The sequence below is a fragment of the Euprymna scolopes genome, chromosome 13, assembly GCF_053919585.1.
Source record: "Euprymna scolopes isolate OS-2025 chromosome 13, ASM5391958v1, whole genome shotgun sequence".
Taxonomy (NCBI): Eukaryota; Metazoa; Mollusca; class Cephalopoda; order Sepiida; family Sepiolidae; genus Euprymna; species Euprymna scolopes.
Window position 1 is genome coordinate 741,090 of NC_136494.1, and position 20,031 is coordinate 761,120.

Sequence of the window (20,031 nt, forward strand, 5' to 3'; positions counted from 1 at the left end):
ATATATATATATATGTATATATACAGAGATTTGTATTTTTCTGTCTGTCTGTCTGTCTGGCTGACTCTCTCTCTCTCTCTGTCTCTCTCTCCATCTCTCTCTCTCTCTATATATATATGTATATATACAAAGAGAGAGAGAGAGAGAGAGAGAGAGAGAGAGATCTTGTAAGAATTATGAGTTCAGGTTGAAATACGAAAGTGCTCATATTTATTTGTTGCAGCATCCTCTCCAACCCCTTCATGTTTTAGTCTTGGAGTTTGTTTATGTTTTCTCTTGTTCAGTTCCTTCTTCATCCAACACGACCTACCTTCTCCCGTAAAACCATCATTACGATATCAAGGTTCGGAAAAGCAGCAGCAGCAGCAACAGCAGCATCAGAAAAAGCATTACGTTTGAATTCTTCGCCTTCTTTTTGTTGTTCTACTACAATCACCAGCATTACCTACTACAACAACAACCGTAGTAATAACACAAGCAACAACCACGAGCATTAACAATATCCGAAAAGAAAAGAGGAATCTCCCTGCGTGTCCACGCGTATTTTCTCCTCACTTAAAACCGTTGTTGTGAAAATCATGGATTATTATTAGATTTCTCCACAACAGCCCTCACCCCATCTATCGTCGCAGACAGGTAAGTTTCAGTCGGAAATCCTATGTAATGTCTCAATTTTATAATTTTTTATTTTTCTTGCAAAAATGTCATTCATTTTCCATAATTTTTTTTCTGGACAAGAACACCTGCAAGACATTTCAAATGTTTTATGAGTAGATGTCCAAAGAATTTCAATGCTTACATAGTCAGTCCCGAGTATCGCCGGAGAATCCTGGAAATGTCAGAAACAGTTTACGATTTGAAAGCAACCTTCTTTACTTTCTTTTATAAGGAAGATTTTTCAACTTTATGTCTCTTGAAGTGTTACTTGTTTTTAGTTTTAACCTTTTGCATGCTTAGTGTCGTCTGCATTTTTAGATTATTCTTTTTTCGCGGCTTTCAAAGCGTAAACTACTTGAGGTATTTCTGGAATCAACTCTAGATTCTCGGTAGATACTCGGGTCTGATTACCAAAGTACTGAAATTTTCTGGATTGTGCGCCATTCTTGCAAGTATGTTTTTATTTTATTTAATGTACTTTTTTTGTTTCAATTTTATTTTTTTAAAATCAATTTTCACCCCAAACAAGGCACAGTGCCACTTTGAAGTAGGGGGCTACTATCAGGGACATAAGTTGCAGGGGCTTTATGAAGGGAGATTAGTAGCAAGATATTTGTTCATATTACACTTGAACTTCTGCATGTCAGTACAGTTGGGAAAGCAGAATCCTTGTCTAGTATGGATCTCTACTGTTAAGGGGTGGGACTTAACTGCTTGTCGGGTTTGTCGGGGGTAGTCACGTCGAGGGGGTACAAGTGCTTTTAGTTCATCAGAGCATTCACCAGTAAAGGACTTGTAGAACAGGCAGAGGGATGCAACATTTCGTCCGTGGGACAGAGGCTGAAGCCTAGATGACAGTTCAGGACCTATCAGGTTGGCGACTCTCTTTTGAACCCTGTGTAGGAGCGAGAGACAAGCAGCAGATGCACCAGCCCAAATGTGGCAACAGTACTCCATACATGGGCGAATGGTGGCCTTATAGAGGTATAGGATACTTTCAGACGTAAGTAGTTTTCTAGCACGGTAGAGAGAGCCCACCTTCTTTACAGCAGCCTTGACAATGCTCTCAATATTCCGGTTCTTGTTCCCTGTAAACGTTAGGCCGAGGAGTTTAAAGGAAGTACTTTCGGGTAATGGGTTCTTGGCCATTGCTATTGGTGGTAGAAAATGTTTCTTGTAATTATTGAAGGAAACAAACTTAGTCTTATTTTAACCATATAAAATGTAACAAAAAGCAACAAAAAACAGAAAAATAAAAAATAACGAAAAATATTGTTTTGCGAATAAAAAATCAATGTCAAATTTTCAGCGAAAAAAGTCTGTCTAGAAATGAAAGTTTTTATGAATTAACTTTTTTTTTCTTACAAATTGTGCAATTCAAAAAAAATATCTTTATGAATTAACTCTCTTTTTACAAATTGTGCAATTCTAAAAAAACGTTTTTATGAATTAACTTTTTTTACAAATTGTACAATTCTAAAAAAACATTTTTATGAATTAACATTTTTCTTTTTTACAAATTGTGCAATTCTAAAAAAAAGTTTTTATGAATTAACATTGTTCTTTTTTACAAATTGTGCAATTCTAAAAAAAAGTTTCTATGAATTAACATTTTTCTTTTTTACAAATTGTGAAATTCTAAAAAACAAACAACCCCGCTTTTAAGCTTTTACATTCTCAAGCCTGGAAAAAGTCTTAGTTTAGTGCTAATCGCTTGAGGCTCCCCTACAGGAGAATAACAGCGGAGATACTTAGCTTTTATGTAGGAAAGAGTGCACACAGCTTAACCGCTGCTTTTCACACTTTACCTTCCAACCTATTAGATGTGTATAAAACTCTCTCTCTCTCTCTCTCTCTCTCTCTCTCTCTCTCTCACACACACACACACACATACATACACAAATATCGTGCGTATTTAACAGCACGTTTTCATTCAAACGTTGCTATATAGTATTGAGTGTCTCTCTTCTTTTATTGTTTTTTTTATTTTATTTTTTTTACTTTTCGTATCACCCTCCTTGTGTTTCTGCTAAATTGTTGTATATAGACCACAAAGGTGTCTTTTGTTTTTTTTAATGTCTACTGAGTTTAAAATCATGTATCAATTTATAGTTGTTTCCTAATATATATATATATATATATATATATATATATATATATATATATATATATATATATATATATATAAATATATAAGGATATATACATAGACCCAATCATGCCCGCACATACACATATATATGAAGATACATGTACGGATCTCCAGTAAGATGTAGAGTAGATGTACATACATACATACATACATACATACATACATACATACATACATACATACACATATACCCATATACACGTATATACAATTATATAAATATACATATTCATAAAAACATAAATATACAGACATATATATATATATACATATATATATACATGTGTATATTTATACTAAGTAAATAAAGTAAAGTTAGGATAAATAAATAAATAAAAAATATATATGTGTGTATATTTATATTTTTATGAATATGTATATTTATATAATTGTATATACGTATATATGGGTGCATTTGTATGTATGTATGTATGTATGTATGTATGTATGTATGTATGTATGTATGTATGTATGTACATCTACATCTTACTGGAGATCCGTACATGTATCTTCATATATATGTCTATGTGCGGGCATGATTGGGTCTATGTATATATTCTTATATGTGTTTATGTTTATGTTTCTATGTGCGCGTGTATGGATGTATGTACTCATGGGTGTATATTTGTATATCTATATCAATGTGCACATGTATGTATAAACTTTTATTAAAAGAACATTATTTTACTGTAGACACAGGTTAACCTCTCACACCATTCAAACACCCCCTGTAATAATTAACACATAATCTCAATCAATAAATTACATAAAAAACACTCATTTCATTTCTGTTACAAACCTATATTTGAATTTCAACAGATATATTTTTTTCCAGTAAGAATATTAACTGCGTTCATATTTTTAAAGTTACATTAACGATTATATGACGTCACTAAAATGTCCCTCTCTTTAACAGCGCCAACCCTCCCCCCTCCTTTTTGAATTTCCAACGTCTTTTTTTCTGAAATAGAACTGCATCACACTGTGCACGTGAAACATTTTCAAATATTTTGTACTGGTATTTTTTGTTTATTAATCTCATTCACCCAGAGGAAGTCTCGAAATAAAAAAGAAACGTTGATGAACACATAATACAGTTTGTTCCTTTTTATTTCTCTCTGTCTCTGTCTCTGTCTCTCTTTATATATATATATATATATATATATATATATATATATATATATATATATATATATTTCATTAGGGGTAAACAGTTACATATGGTCGCTACAAATAGCCATCTGTTTCAGTCAAAGAGACTTCATCAGGCGACCTGGAACCTCACGACGCAAAAAAAAAAAAAAAAAAATGGAAAATGGGATAGATTCGAGAGAAATAAAAAAAAGAAAAATTAAAGAAAAAAAAATAAAGAAAAAAAATTAATTTTTCTTTAATTTTTCTTTAATTTCTCTCTAATCTATCCCATTTTCCATTTTTTCTTTTGCGTCATGAGGTTCCAGGTCGCCTGATGAAGTCTCTTTGACTGAAACAGATGGCTATTTGTAGCGACCATATGTAACTGTTTACCCCTAATAAAAGAAATATTCCGCTCTTTTTATTGAACACTATTTAACAATCTCGTTGTCTTCATTAGTTTTGACTTTTGAACACATCTGAATATATATATATATATATATATATATATATATATATATATATATATATGAATGATAATCTTTGAAACAATAAGGAATGGCAGAGCATGTTGGTTGCATGAACCATGTAAATTGTCCAAAATGGTGTTTTTCCTAAGATTTTTAATGTAAACATCTGACGAATACGAGATTAAATATGCAGCAATAACATAATTTTGCAGATTTGTTAGTCGCAACATGAAACAACATTGTAAAGGATAGCTTTTGAAAACAATAAATAACCAACTAAGAAAACTTTATATTTGAAACTTGAAAAATATAACTAGGGGCGTGCAATAAGTAATGCCCCTGACCCAATTGCAGTTGTCTGATCTAGCTGAAATTTTGCATGTGCAATGATTTATATCTCTACGGATTATGTAGCAAATTACAGCTCTGAACTAATTGTAGTTTCTGTTTTACAGGTGTTTGAACTGCGTCAGGTATGAAATGGAGCCTGTTGAATGTCGAGCAGTGATCCGGTTTTTGTATTTGAAAAACGTACACCACAGAAGACTTTTGATGAAATGAAAGAAACTTATGGTGATAATGCCCCATCATATGACCTTGTAAAACGCTGGCATCGTGAATTCAAACATGGCTGGAAGTCTGTGGAAACAGCTCCCAGACATGGTCGCCCCCCCCTTTTGCCATTGATGAGGCATCTATCCGTCAAGTTGAGGCTGCCATTTTGGAAAATCGGCGCATTACTATTCGCCAAATAGCCCAAGATGTCAAGATTAGTACAGGGTCTGTGGAAACTATCATTCATGACCATTTGCATATGCATAAGGTGTCTGCCAGATGGATTCCCAGGTTGCTTACACCATTCCAGAAGTGAGAACGCGTCGAGTGCTCGATGATGAATTTGGAGATGTGCCAAGAAGATGAGTCAAAGTTTTTCAAAAGACTGATTACACAGGATGAAACCTGGGTCCATCATTATGATTCAGAGACCAAAGTCCAGTCAATGCAGTGGAAGCATTTGGACTCACCACCTCCAAAGAAGGCAACCCTCTGCTTTTAAGGTCATGCTCACAGTCTTCTGGGACCAGGACGGAGTAATGATGACAGATTTCCTGGCAAAGGATACCACAATTACAGGAGCCTATTATGCCTCATTTTTGAAGAAATTAAGTGAAGCTATCAAAATCAAGAGGCGGGGCAAGATCAGCAAAGGTACCCTCTTCTTGCAGGACAACGCCCCGGTCCACAACTCGCATGTCGCCAGATCAGAAGCACGGGCGTGTGGTTCTGAAATCCTTCTCCATCCTCCCTACTCTCCTGATCTTGCACTCTCTGACTTTCACCTTTTCCCAGCCATGAAGTTGTTTTTGAAAGGAAAGCGTTTCCTAGATGATGCAGCCCTGATTTCTGAAGTCACATTGTGGTTGGAGACCAACCTGGGGTGTTCTACAAAAACGGTCTCCAGAGCTGCATCAAACAATGGGAGAAATGCATAACTCTGGGTGGTTCCTATGTAAATGAAAGACTAATAACTGTGCCAAATTTCGTTGCTCTACTGCTATGGGAAGTGGGTCAGGGTCATTACTTATTGTACGCTCCTCGTATATAACAGAAAATAAAACATTATTTGAATATTTATTGAATTAAATTAAATTATTTTTTATAAAATAATCAGAATTTCAAAATAAATTACAACAGACGCTTTTTTACATTTATAAAAAATATATGACTTGAAAATAAAGAACTTATTTTTTTAAATATATGATTTTTTTTTAAAACGGACTTTTTACTAAACAAACTTTCTAAGAAAAGAACACCCTTAAATTAATGAAAATTAGGCAATATGCGCTTTCTTAGGTTGAAAAGCCAAGATGGCCGACTGATGATGACATCACGTGGAAACTTAAAATTGCGAAATGCGAATATTAGAACGAAATGTCTTTTGATGTTTTCAGAAGGAAAAAAACAAAAAAAAAAAACAAAAAAAAACAAAGAAAAGAAAAAAGAGAAAGAAGAAAATCCGACCTTTTTTGCATCTTCTCTTTTTGAGACATATTTTAAATTCGAATTTGTCAATAAAATATTTATTTTGAATTACACTTTCGTTTTTTATTTCATTTTTTATAATTTAAATCGTCTTAGTTCTGATGTTAAATAAAAAGAAGTTGCAATTCTTTTTTAAAAATAATTGCTAATTTTAGAACAACTAAAAATTAAAAGTAATTAAAATAATATTTCTCCCAAATTTTAATTTATACAAATGAACTAATCTCATGATGAACCCATTTAATAAAAACATGTCGCCACAACTTTGTTTTCTTTAGTTATGTTTTCTTTTTTTTTTATTCAAATTCTCGTTAAATTCAAAATATTTCAGTAAAAAATTATCTGAAAAAGAGAAGACGCAAAAAAGTTTTTTTTCTTTCTTTTTGTTTTTGCGTGAAAGCATAAAAGCACCAGAAATGGTCCCCCAAACCAAAAATGCACAAGTGCCAAGAAAAGATGTATAGCTCTCTTCTCATTTTTTTTTTTTTTTCTCATTTCCAATCTTGGATTTTCTTCGTTCGGCAATCGTTTGTTCATTCTTCTTCTCCTAACACAAACACGTGCATAAGTTGAATTCGATTACTTAAATCAGCATCGTTTTTTTTTTCGTCTTCCTTCATCGATGTTTATGTTGCCGCTCGCACTTATCAGTGGTTGTGGTACTGCACGAGAGCGGGCGACTTCGAATCAGAAATAACTTTTTCAACGTAACGTTAACACTGTGAGTCCTTTCAGCGTGTAAACCTGAACAAGGAAGAAAGAACAAACTTCAATGAATGAAAGCGGTACATGTTTTTTGTGTGTGATTCCGATGTTTTTAGATGAGGATTGATGCGATTCTTTTACTTGTATTATTTAGATTATTGTTCTCATCTTGAATACAATTTCTATAACGTTTCGCTTGGTGTAACCTCCAGCTTTTTCAGGTGTGTATTGTGTACTCGACAATCTGCACACACACACACTTTATCTCTCTCTCTTTCTCTCTCTTTCGCTCTCTCTCTCTCTCTCTTTCTATATATGTATTTTTTTTTGTAATCGAGCACTTTGTAAGAATTCTTTCCCCCAAAACAGTAAATACACACACACACACACACACACACACACACACACACACACACACACACATATATATATATATATATATATGGCGATTAAGCTACACTGAATATTCTGCGTTTCATCCACTATAGGATTCGTCAGGCTTATGCGCGAATTCTGTGGTTGTTTCTTGTTTTTATATATGTTGAGGATTTTTAGTTAGCCAATCAGCTTTATGTGAGTAAATGAAGTATATATATATATATATATATATATATATATATATATATATATATATATATATATATATATATATATATATATATATATATATATAAGAACTGTTTCGTCATCTTCATGCAAATATTACCGTTGAACTGTTGCTTCCGATGTTTTTAGATGAGGATTGATGCGATTCTTTTACTTGTATTATTTAGATTATTGTTCTCATCTTGGATACAATTTCTATAACGTTTCGCTTGGTGTAACCTCCAGCTTTTTCAGGTGTGTATTGTGTACTCGACACTCTGCTCACACACACACACACACACACACACACACTTTATCTCTCTCTTTCTCTCTCTTTCGCTCTCTCTCTCTCTCTCTCTCTCTCTCTATATATATATATATATATATTTGTAATCGAGCACTTTGTTAGAATTCTTTCCCCCAAAACAGTAAACACACACACACACACACACACACACACACACACACACACACACACACACACACACACACACACACATATATATATATGGCGATTAAGCTACACTGAATATTCTGCGTTTCATCCACTATAGGATTCGTCAGGCTTATGCGCGAATTCTGTGGTTGTTTCTTGTTTTTATATATGTTGAGGATTTTTAGTTAGCCAATCAGCTTTATGTGAGTAAATGAAGTATATATATATATATATATATATATATATATATATATATATATATATATATATATATATATATATATATATAAGAACTGTTTCGTCATCTTCATGCAAATATTACCGTTGAACTGTTGCTTCGTATTTTATACACGCATGAATGCATACAGAATGACAATGAGGAGTTAGTTTATGCATACATGTAAGCACACGACATTAATGGCTATATAACATTAAGACTGATTAACTGAGCACTTTCATCCATTGCGCCAAAGATTCATGCGAATAATTCTGGTACAAATTTTAGTAACCTTAAAATATATTTATTTTAAACATTCACACACACAGACATAAATATATATCTGCTTTATTGTTATTTCCATGGCAGATACTCGACTGGGCTTCAATCTATGATCTACCTTGTAAAAAATTCACAGCAGACGCACGTTTAGCTACAACTACATCAACAAATTTCCTCTCCCTGTACCTGTGCCTAAAACTAAACAAAAATTCCACGAACAAAGTTTGTATCCTATAACTGTCAGCCTGTGGAATTTTATACCGCGGAACTGCTTTCCAGTTAACTACAACATGGTTATTTTCAAGTAAATAAGTTCTTGCTGAGTCGTCTTCTTAAATAAGTAGAATTCTCTCCAATTTTCACCATTACCAATAATCACGGTGTTGTCTCGCCGACTAGTTGACACTCATTAACTCCTATTTTTGATTGATCATCGGGCCTTTCTTTATTTTTTAACCCCAAACAAGGCACAGTGCCACTTTGATGTAGGGGGATACTATCTGGGACAAATTATGCAAGGATACTATGTAGGGAGGTGGACAGCAAGATGTCTGTTCACATTAAACTTGAACTTCTGCATATCAGTACAGTTGGGGAAGAAGTAACCTGGAAGGGAATTCCAAGGTCTAGCAGTCTTGGGGAAGAAACTATTAGAATAAAAGGATTTCTTACATCTAGGGATCTCCACGGTGTAGGGGTGGGACTTTGCTGCTTGTCGGGTTTTTCGGGGAAAATAACGTCGAGGGGATACAAGGGCTTGTAGTTTGTCGGAACATTTACCATTAATATACTTGTAAAACAGGCAGAGGGATGCAACGGACAGAGGTTGAAGCTTACTTAGGACTTATCAGGTTGGCGACTCTCTTTTGAACCCTATCCAGGAATGAGAGACCGGTAGCATCAGCCCAAATGTGACAACATTACTCTATAAATGAGCAAATGGTGGTCTTGTAGAGGTACAGGATACTTTCAGGCTTAAGTAACTTTTTAGCACGGTAGAGAGAGCCCGCCTTCTTCGCAGCAACCTGCCAATGCTCTCGATGTATCTGCTCCAACTCATGTTTCCTGTGAAGGTTAAGCCGATGAGTTTGAACGAAGTACTTTCAGGTAGCCTTGATAAGGAGTGATTCCTTATAAAAAACAACAAAACTATAATGAAAAATTCCACCGGTTAAAAGTAAAGGTTATTTTGTTCTGCCGACTGTCAATGCGACGGTTATATGTTCGATCCACGGCTGGGGAAAGGTGTATGTCTAGCCGCACTGATGAGTTGTGATACAACGAAACAGTACTGTATGTGGATGACAATTAAAAGCCCCCCCCTCTTTGGGTTGAGCACTTTGTAAATATATAATTTCACCCGACGTTTATTTAAACTATTAAACGAAGCCCACTATATATTTATTTGTAAACAAACTTATTGTTTGAGCACTGTTGCGACGGGCGGGTGTAGATTTAATACACACTCGAGGAGAAATATTTATGGCATTGATTCGTGGTCCGATAGTTAGAGCTGACGACTGTCAGTGCGACGGTTGTAGGTTCGATCCACAACTTGGGAAAGGTGTATGTCTAGCCACACTGATGAGTTGTGATACAACGAAGAGTACTGTATGTGGACGACTATATATATATATATATATAAAATATATTTTAGTTATCGACATACAGACCTGTTTCGTTGTTTCACAACTCATCAGTGCCGCTAGACTAGCACCTCTCCCAAGCCGAGGATCGAACCTAGAACCGTCGTGATGACAGTCGGCAGTCCTACCCCTTGACTACGGAATCGGTGGCCGAAATTAACCTGTCCGAACGATTATTTAAATAAACATCCGTCCGCTACTCGTAGAGGGCTCAAACGTTTGTTTGTAAACAAATCGCGAGCTTCGCATTATTTCAGCTAAATTAAGTAGCGAGTAAGATAATTTACGAGAGTGCTCTACCAAAGAGGGGAGCATTATAAAATATATTTTAGTCATCGACATACAGACCTGTTTCGTTGTTTCACAACTCATCAGTGCCGCTAGACTAGCACCTCTCCCAAGCCGAGGATCGAACCTAGAACCGTCGTGATGACAGTCGGCAGTCCTACCCCTTGACTACGGAATCGGTGGCCGAAATTAACCTGTCCGAACGATTATTTAAATAAACACCCGTCCGCTACTCGTAGAGGGCTCAAACGTTTGTTTGTAAACAAATCGCGAGCTTCGCATTATTTCAGCTAAATTAAGTAGCGAGTAAGATAATTTACGAGAGTGCTCTACCAAAGAGGGGAGCTTTATAAAATATATTTTAGTCATCGACATACAGACCTGTTTCGTTGTTTCACAACTCATCAGTGCCGCTAGACTAACACCTCTCCCAAGCCGAGGATCGAACCTAGAACCGTCGTGATGACAGTCGGCAGTCCTACCCCTTGACTACGGAATCGGTGGCCGAAATTAACCTGTCCGAACGATTATTTAAATAAACATCCGTCCGCTACTCGTAGAGGGCTCAAACGTTTGTTTGTAAACAAATCGCGAGCTTCGCATTATTTCAGCTAAATTAAGTAGCGAGTAAGATAATTTACGAGAGTGCTCTACCAAAGAGGGGAGCTTTATAAAATATATTTTAGTCATCGACATACAGACCTGTTTCGTTGTTTCACAACTCATCAGTGCCGCTAGACTAACACCTCTCCCAAGCCGAGGATCGAACCTAGAACCGTCGTGATGACAGTCGGCAGTCCTACCCCTTGACTACGGAATCGGTGGCCGAAATTAACCTGTCCGAACGATTATTTAAATAAACATCCGTCCGCTACTCGTAGAGGGCTCAAACGTTTGCTTATATATATATATATATATATATATATATATATATATATATATATATATATAATGCAAATACAATGCAATACAATGCAAATATTTATATAATAAACCAAACCAGATGTAAATGCTCAATAAATCTAACAAAGGCATAGAACTTATACAAAATTTTAATTATTCGACAGGGAGTACAAATCGAATAATTAAAATTTTGTATACCTTTCTTAAAGGTTTAAAAGGTTTTTGAAAAATTAAATTTTTTTTTCAATTTCAAGATATATATATATATATATATATATATATATATATATATATATATATATATATATACTAGCATTTCACATGTATGTTGAGCAAAAAAAAAAAGTGGTAGTGGGAAGGCAGGCTCGAACCCGTATCGCGAAGGAGGAAAATGACGGGAGAAAGACCTGACGTCTTTGCTGTTTGGTTTAAATTAAGGCTAGACAATCGAAAAGAGGGGATGGCTTTCGAAAATATCGGTGAAAAAAGCGACCTCTCCCTGTAGAAAAGTGCCCAGTTGAGGGTGAAGAAATTAATGTTTTTAGCCAATTTTTCGGTATTTGTCGTCTGAAGGGTCGTGCTTCAAAACAATACTGATCTTGTGAAAATTCGTCCCCTCTATCGAAAGTTTTAGGCAGACATGCAAACATACATACATACATTTATATATTGGTAGCTCAAATTTTCGACTCAAACCGATTAAAAAGCTTGCCCTATCTCTGAATACCCTTTATGTAAAATTTAAAATATATAGACCAGAAATTGTCTGAATAATTTGGTAGAGACCGCTGAGGTCAAATTTTAAAAAACTTTGACCCCTATTATGACACCTTAACATTTATTGTTTTGGGCTCAAATCAAGTTATTAAGTTAGATCCATGTCTAAGGAACATATACCTAAAATTTCAAGTGTTTAAACCTAAAATTGGCGGAGGAGTTTGGTAGAGTTCTCAAAAGCCAAAACGGATTACAAAGATTTTCCCAAATCTCAGTATCATGTATATCGAGTCTATAGACTTAAAATTAACAGAGTTATTGTGTAGGGAAATGTACACAGACAGACACAGACAGACACTTTCACTTATATATATATATTTATATATATATATATATTTATATATATATATATATATTTATATATATATATATATATATATATATATATATATATATATATATATATATATATATATATATAAGGAATCATTCCTCTTTTTAATCTATCACACAATCTACTGCCAGAAGAGATCTGTATATGTGCCCATATTTTATTCTTTTGAATAAAAAAGAATGATTGGTAAGAAGAATAAAATTTTGGACTTCGGAATCTAGAAGTAAAAAATAAGTTTATAATCCAAAAGCTCCTGTAAAATTAAAGCGAATATAAATATTTATATTTATATAGTAATCCAAACCAAATTAAAAAAGTTCAGTACAATAAATTTTTTAGTATCCTAGTAAGACAATAAATTCTTCTAAGTTATAATTTAGTCTTTTATATATATATATATATATATATATATATATATATATATATATATATATATATATATATATATATGGGGAATCATTCGGCTTTTTAATCCATCGCACAATCTACTGCCTTGCAAATACAAGATACGAGAAAAAGCAAACAGATCAATAACCGTCATTCTCTTACTGCCAGACTCGAGGGATTTTTAGTAAATAAAAGATTAACATCACTTGACCTTTGACTAAAGCTACGAGGATTGTTTCAAAAGTAAAGCCTCCTATATGTTTAAGTCAAAAAGTTGAAGAGCTACGAAGACGGGAGTGGTACCATTAAAACGAGAGATTTTTTGTGTTTCAACATTTATTTTTTTTTCTACATAGTCACCATTGTTTTCAATGTACACTTGCCAGGAATTCGATGACGCATCTTTACTTCTGGTGCACGTGTGTAACAAGGGGTTGCTTTCTTAGACTTTCACATTGTCAATGTCTGCAACAAAAAGATGAAGATTTCAGGTTATGAATGCATAAACTCAGTCATCATAACACTGCAATTTGCAGTTCTCTCTGATCTAATCCGCCGGAATAAAAATAGGAGGTATTACTTCTCGAACGCTCCTCGTACTCATATATTAGTTTTATACTGACAAACATTTAAATAAATTTGCTATGTTACCATTTGCATACACCTTACGCACACATCACGTGCGGTGTACTATTTATTTGTCGAATGAATAGCTGGAAATCCCCCACTCCAGTTGATGTGGTTAAATTGTACTGTGTTGTTGACGGCAATCGCTTAACTACAGTGCCAATATTCGTTCGTGCGAATAACATTGTTCAGAAGCAGGTAACTATTGTCCTTCTCGAGTTAACGTCGCTAGAAGTATAAAATCAATGAAGTATAAATGTTACTGCAGTGATGTGCAAAGAACTCTTTCAGGACTGGGGCTCAAGTAAAAAAAAAAAAGAAAAAGAAACGGCAAATATATAATAGTGATGGGTCACAAGCCTATAATACGTTCCTATGAAAAGGGCACTTTTAAAGCAGGAGTAAAAGGGGCAGGTACTTGGGCACCCCTAGCAACCTTCCCCTCTGCAAGTTGGTAACGTAATCAGGTATTAGAACAGGAAAAATGCTGTAACGTTCTAAAAAATATATTGTAATATCGCCTGGTGAACAGACAGATTTTAGATAATATTTGCTTAAAAAAAACACCGAGGGACTATTAGAAGACATACTCCCGTTTCGTAATTGTCTGTATTTTTGAGATGAGGTGTTTTCATTGATTGAGATTGTCGGACTGACTTCCTCATCTTGGTTGTTATCGTCACAAAGTTTCGGCCGTTTTGCCCTCCGGCCTTCATCAGGTGTTTTGTATCGAACTGGGGAACCGTTTGCTAGGAGTTGGGTTCGAGACTCCTAACAAACGGTTCCCCAGTTCGATACAAAACACCTGATGAAGGCCGGAGGGCAAAACGGCCGAAACGTTGTGACGATAACAACCAAGTTGAGCAAGTCAGTCCGACAATCTCACACTCCCGTTTCTCTATCTATTTAAACTATCTATTTTCTATTACTTCGGAAATTAATTACTATTTTTCAAAAGAAAATCTATTAGGAATGGCTAACCAGAAAGTTTGGTTATTCAAATGTTGCCTAAAAATAAGAACTCTGTTGTGAAAACCTATTTCATAAAAGAAGATGACAGTCTATAGTAGATAGTAGAAAAGTCCCCACGATTGAAGATGAATTCGACACGAGTATTTATTATTATTATTATTTATTTTCCTGTTATGTATTTTTCTTTTTGAGAACTTTGCAGGCTTTTTCTTCTGATGAACCCACGGAGGAAATATCTAGTATTGGCATACAAATATTTGTTGTTTTCTCATGAACAGAAGAGATCTGTATATGTGCCCATATTTTATTCTTTGGAATAAAAAAGAATGATTGGTAAGAAGAATAAAATTTTGGACTTCGGAATCTAGAAGTAAAAAATAAGTTTACAAACCAAAAGCTCCTGTAAACTTAAAGCGAATATAGATATTTATATTTATATAGTAATTCAAACCAAATTAAATAAAGTTCAATACAAAAATTTTTTGAGTATCCTGTAAGACAATAAATTCTTCTAAGTTATAATTTAGTTATATATATATATATATATATATATATATATATATATATATATATATATATATATATATATATATATATAGTTTATGGGGATTTTTAACCTTTAAAACTATATAAAAACAATATTTTAGTCCTTCTTTGGAAAAATAATGTGCCAGTAAGCTAACTAATCTCCTGTAATCGCAGACTCAGTCTACTTTCACGAATTCACAATAGTCCTAATGTTATTTCGGGGATCATTATCTGTTTACCATTATCTGTTTCTCGTATATATATATATATATATATATATATATATATATTCATATTCATTTCAATACTTCAAGTATATATGTATATATATATATATATATATATATATATATATATATATATATATATTTGAAGTATTGAAATGAAAAAGATTACAAGTTGGTGAATCTAATTGTTCCTAGTCTTATAGAATTCTAGAAGGAAATATTCATATAAAATAATCCCTGTCAAATAAAATTGCTCAATATTATAGATTGAGCAAATATAGATTCTAGTTTTTATGTTCGAATAAAATTCAAAATTTATAGCTTGAATCAAAGAATACAAAGTTTAAACTTGCATTCTTTGATTCTATCAATTCAAGTTTAAACTTTGTATTCTTTTTTTCAAGCAATAAATTTAGAATTTTATTTGAAAATTGATCTTTTAAAATGAAATTTAAAAATAAAACCTAGAATATATATCTATATATATAAAAATGTAATTTTGGTTCGTTAAAAGCGAATAAAACCATATTGCTACGTTACACATTTAATTGAAATTTCAGAAATTCTATTTTTAAAGTCAAGGAATGTTTTTATGTTATTAAAATAATTTAACATTGCGAATTATAAATATATTAAATTAAATAAAAAATATTTTTTGTAACTGCGAGATTATCGCCATTTTATTTCCGGTAGAAATTAGCCTTTCACTTATTGAGATAAGTATTATTTGTAATAATTTTTATGATACTCATGCAGAGAGTGATCCGTGCTGAAATAATGTTATTATTTAAAAAGTCATTCTTAACATGGGGAGGGGAGGATGTTTTGTACCTATTCTGTACTTTAACCTTACAATTGAATAAAAAAACATATCGTAAAACGTTAATTAAATGTGGAAATATGATTTAAAAAATAGCGCGGATCGCTCTCTGCATTAGCACCATTTTTATTTATTGTGGACTATTATTCTCATCTTTATTAGTTGTTTCACGACTTTTCGGCCAACTATTCCTCTGGCTTTCATGAAAAGAAGTAAGTCCTTTTATAAATGTTCAGTAACTTTTTCCTTTTATTATTCTTAAAGAGTAAAACTTTTCTTATTCATGAAAAGAGTTAAGCCTACGTAAATAAATAAATGTTTGTACACGTGACAAATTATCAATAAATGGTTTAGTTACTTTTAAAAAAAAAATTATTTATGAAAAGAGTTAACGTAAATAATGTTTGTAAAAGTGCGAAAGGCGACGTTGTACAATCACCACTCCCATGCTTAATTTCTATAATCATTATTTCGACATTTGAAAGTGGTGCTTACTTTTTAGTTACAACGTTCTGATAAATCAGCCACCCATTTTGTAAGCAATAAAAACGCGGTATTTCAAAACCATAGAAAGTAAAAATAATATGTGCCTCTACCGCATTTGTAAGTCAGAAATATATTTGTTTCTCAAAGAAGAAAAAAAGATTGAACATGACCTTTTTTATTGTTTTTATGAAAATAAAGTTTCGAGTTAAAATTTTTTTTTTTTAACTTATTTAGTTAAAAGTCAGTTTGGGGGCGTTTTTTTAATTGTTTTTATGAAAGGTGAGTATTTTTTTTTTCAAAACTTTTGTTTTGTTTTAAAATTTTTTAAAAAAGTATTATAAATTTCACTAACATGCTGGAGAAATGTTTAATAATTTGGTATTTTTTTAGATTAGGTCCACCTCCACAATTTTCCTTTCAATGACGACATTTAAAGGTTTCCGAGTATACTGAACACGCAAATCGCATTGAAATTTTGCGGAAATAAATAGTTGTATTATGCATTGTATTCTTCGGCGGCCATCTTTTTACGTGCACACGCGCCATAAACAAATACACGCACGTAAAAAAGATGGCCGCCAAAGATTACAATGCATAATACAACTTTTTATATCTTGATACCTACTTAATTCTGCAAAATTTCAATGCGATTTTCGTATTCAGCATAGTCGAAAACCATTCCATGTTGTCATTTAAAAGAAAATTGAGGAGGTGGACCTAATCTAAAAATTTACCAATAATTTTTCATCCCGTACGCCTCCCGATACATTGCTTCTTCAACATGCGACCATTTTATATCTCCCGAAGACACTTCCGTATTTAGAAAAAAAAAAAAAAAAAAAAAATGAGTGACCGATTTACCAGAACGTGGTAACTAAAAAGTGAGTACCCCTTTCAAATGTTGAAATGATTTTTTTTTCAATTTTTTTTCATAATCTGGTTAGTGTTCAATCAATAATAATCCAGTGAAAAAATTTCAAAAATCCTATCAGTATAGAAACTCCACCACGTAAGTAAATAAATAAAAAATGTTACGTGCGCATGCGTTAGCCTTGACTAGGGGGGTACTAAGGGAACGACCATTAAATAATTCTGCGGATCGCCATGGAACTCAACACCCAAGGAGTACCAATATAGTTTTCATGATCTGAAGAAATTTTTTTTTCGAAAAGTGGGTGATCACTTTTCCATGTAAATTTAACTTAAAATGAGCACCCACTTTATGGCCACCTGAGGAAAGGGCATTTATTTTCGTGTTTATTGGCTTAAAGGTTTTGTGACAAGGCAGTTTGGTACGCGAATGCATATTTAACAGTTTTCGTTTATGCTCACGCATAGCATAAACAAAGGCTACGCCTGTGAAATGGAAAATAGTCCCAGAGTTCAGAGGTTAATACCATGCAAAAGAAATCAAACAAAAAACTTTTTAGCCAAGAAACACAAAGAAAAAAAAAAATAGCATCCATTTTTTTCTATCGAATTCATTTGCTGTTTTTATTGAAAACTATTTTCCCCCGGATTTTTGATATAATTTTCGATTAAGGGCCGCGTGTCTCACGTTCGTAAAAACGAATCTGCAAACCGTTTCCGTCGCAAAAAAATAGTTTTTATGATATGAAGAAATTACTTTTTCGAAAAAGTGGCGATCACTTTTCCATGTAAATTTAACTTAAAAATGAGCACCCACTTTCTAGCCACCTGAGAGAGGGTTTTTTTTTTTCCCATGTTTATTGGCTAAACAGCTTTCGTTTATGCTTACGCATAGCATAAACGAAGGCTACGGCTGTTAAATGGAAAATAGTCCCAGAGTTCAGGGGTTATTACCATGCAAAAGAAATCAAACAAAAAACTTTTTAGCCAAGAAACACAGAAAAATGCCCCCCTCTCAGGTGGCCAGAAAGTGGGTGCTCATTCTAAGTTAAATTTACATTGAAAAGTGATCACACACTTTTCGAAAAAGTAATTTCATGAATATCATGAAAACTTTCTTTTTGCTACGGAAACGGTTTGCAGATTCGTTCTTAGCACACTGAAATCTACAATAACATATTTCGTTATATATGAACGTGAAACGGGCCTTAAAGTAAAATAATACCGGATTTTTTTGAGCAGATTTGCCGTTTAGTTGTACAAATATCCTCAAACCAGGTAATCACTAAAAGAGACTTTTAAAAGTCGTCACCTGTATCGAGCAAAAGTTTAAAACCACCGATTATATGCCAGCCTACGTCATGGTAACATATATTGAGTGAGTTCCTAACAGTATTTTGTATAGTTTGTTTAGTTTAAACTCATTTTCCCCAAATTTCCCCAAACTTAACCTGTTCGATACAGTCTGCCGCCATTTGTATTTTTCAGATATACCGATAAACATTGAATGTTTTTGAACCAATTATACATTACATAAAAACTCTAAAATCTTATCCAGTTAGGTAGAACATTTACTTTTCTTGCCTTTGATAACGTTTATTTATATATATTTATTTTTTGACAACTTTTTTGTATCTGTGTTTAGTAATACAAACCCTTTTCATTTAATGTAACGTTTAGTCGGCTCGAAAAACAGTGTTTATCGGGGTATTTGAAAGCTACAAATGGTGGTGGACACTGTTGATTACTTTAAGTTAGAGAAAGTGAGTTAAAACTAAAAAAAACTATACAAAATACTGTCAGAAACCCACCGATTATGCCAGCCTATGTCATGGTAACATATATTCGGTGAGTTTCAGACACTGTTTTGTATAGTTTTTAGTTTTCAACTTACTTTCCCAAACTTAATGTATTCAACAGAGTCCGCGATCATTTCTGTTTTTGAGCCGATTAACCATTTTACATTACATAAAAACACTAAACAATTATCCAATTAGGTAGAAACGTAACTTACCTTTGCTTTCATTTATTTGTTTTTGGACAACTTTTTCGAATTTGTGTATAGTAACCCCCCTCCCCCACCATCAACCAAATATTAATTACTAACTCACATTTTTATAAAACAACAACAAAAAAAAAACATTTAGCGTTTCAACATTTTTGCTACGTTCGGCTTCATCCACTGATTGTTGGTCAAGTCCAAACCATGAATGATTGACAGAAACTCCCGAGGATCCAGATCAAATTCTGCAAGAGTACAATTTTTTTTCATTTTCGCCTTCTTTTTCACTTTTTGCAGTGGATTGCTGTACTAATATAAGAAACATGCATTTTCTCTTTTTATAAAATTTTTCCATTACACCAAATTGAGCCACTGCAACGCGTGGCAGGGTACAGCTGGTATATATATATATATATATATATATATATATATATATATATATATATGTGTGTGTGTGTGTGTGTGTACATATATATATGTGTG

At 33.3% G+C, this 20,031-nt stretch overlaps 1 protein-coding gene across 1 annotated transcript in view; it reads left to right on the forward strand.

Moving 5' to 3' along the window:
• Nucleotides 1-284: 284 nt before the first annotated feature.
• The window catches only part of LOC145291913 (beta-1,4-galactosyltransferase 3-like), a 367,549-nt gene continuing 347,802 nt past the window's right edge, over nucleotides 285-20,031 (forward strand). The window contains exon 1 of the mRNA XM_080137751.1: nucleotides 285-636. The gene's annotated coding sequence lies outside the window, so the exon portion shown is untranslated. The remainder of the gene's footprint in view (nucleotides 637-20,031) is intronic.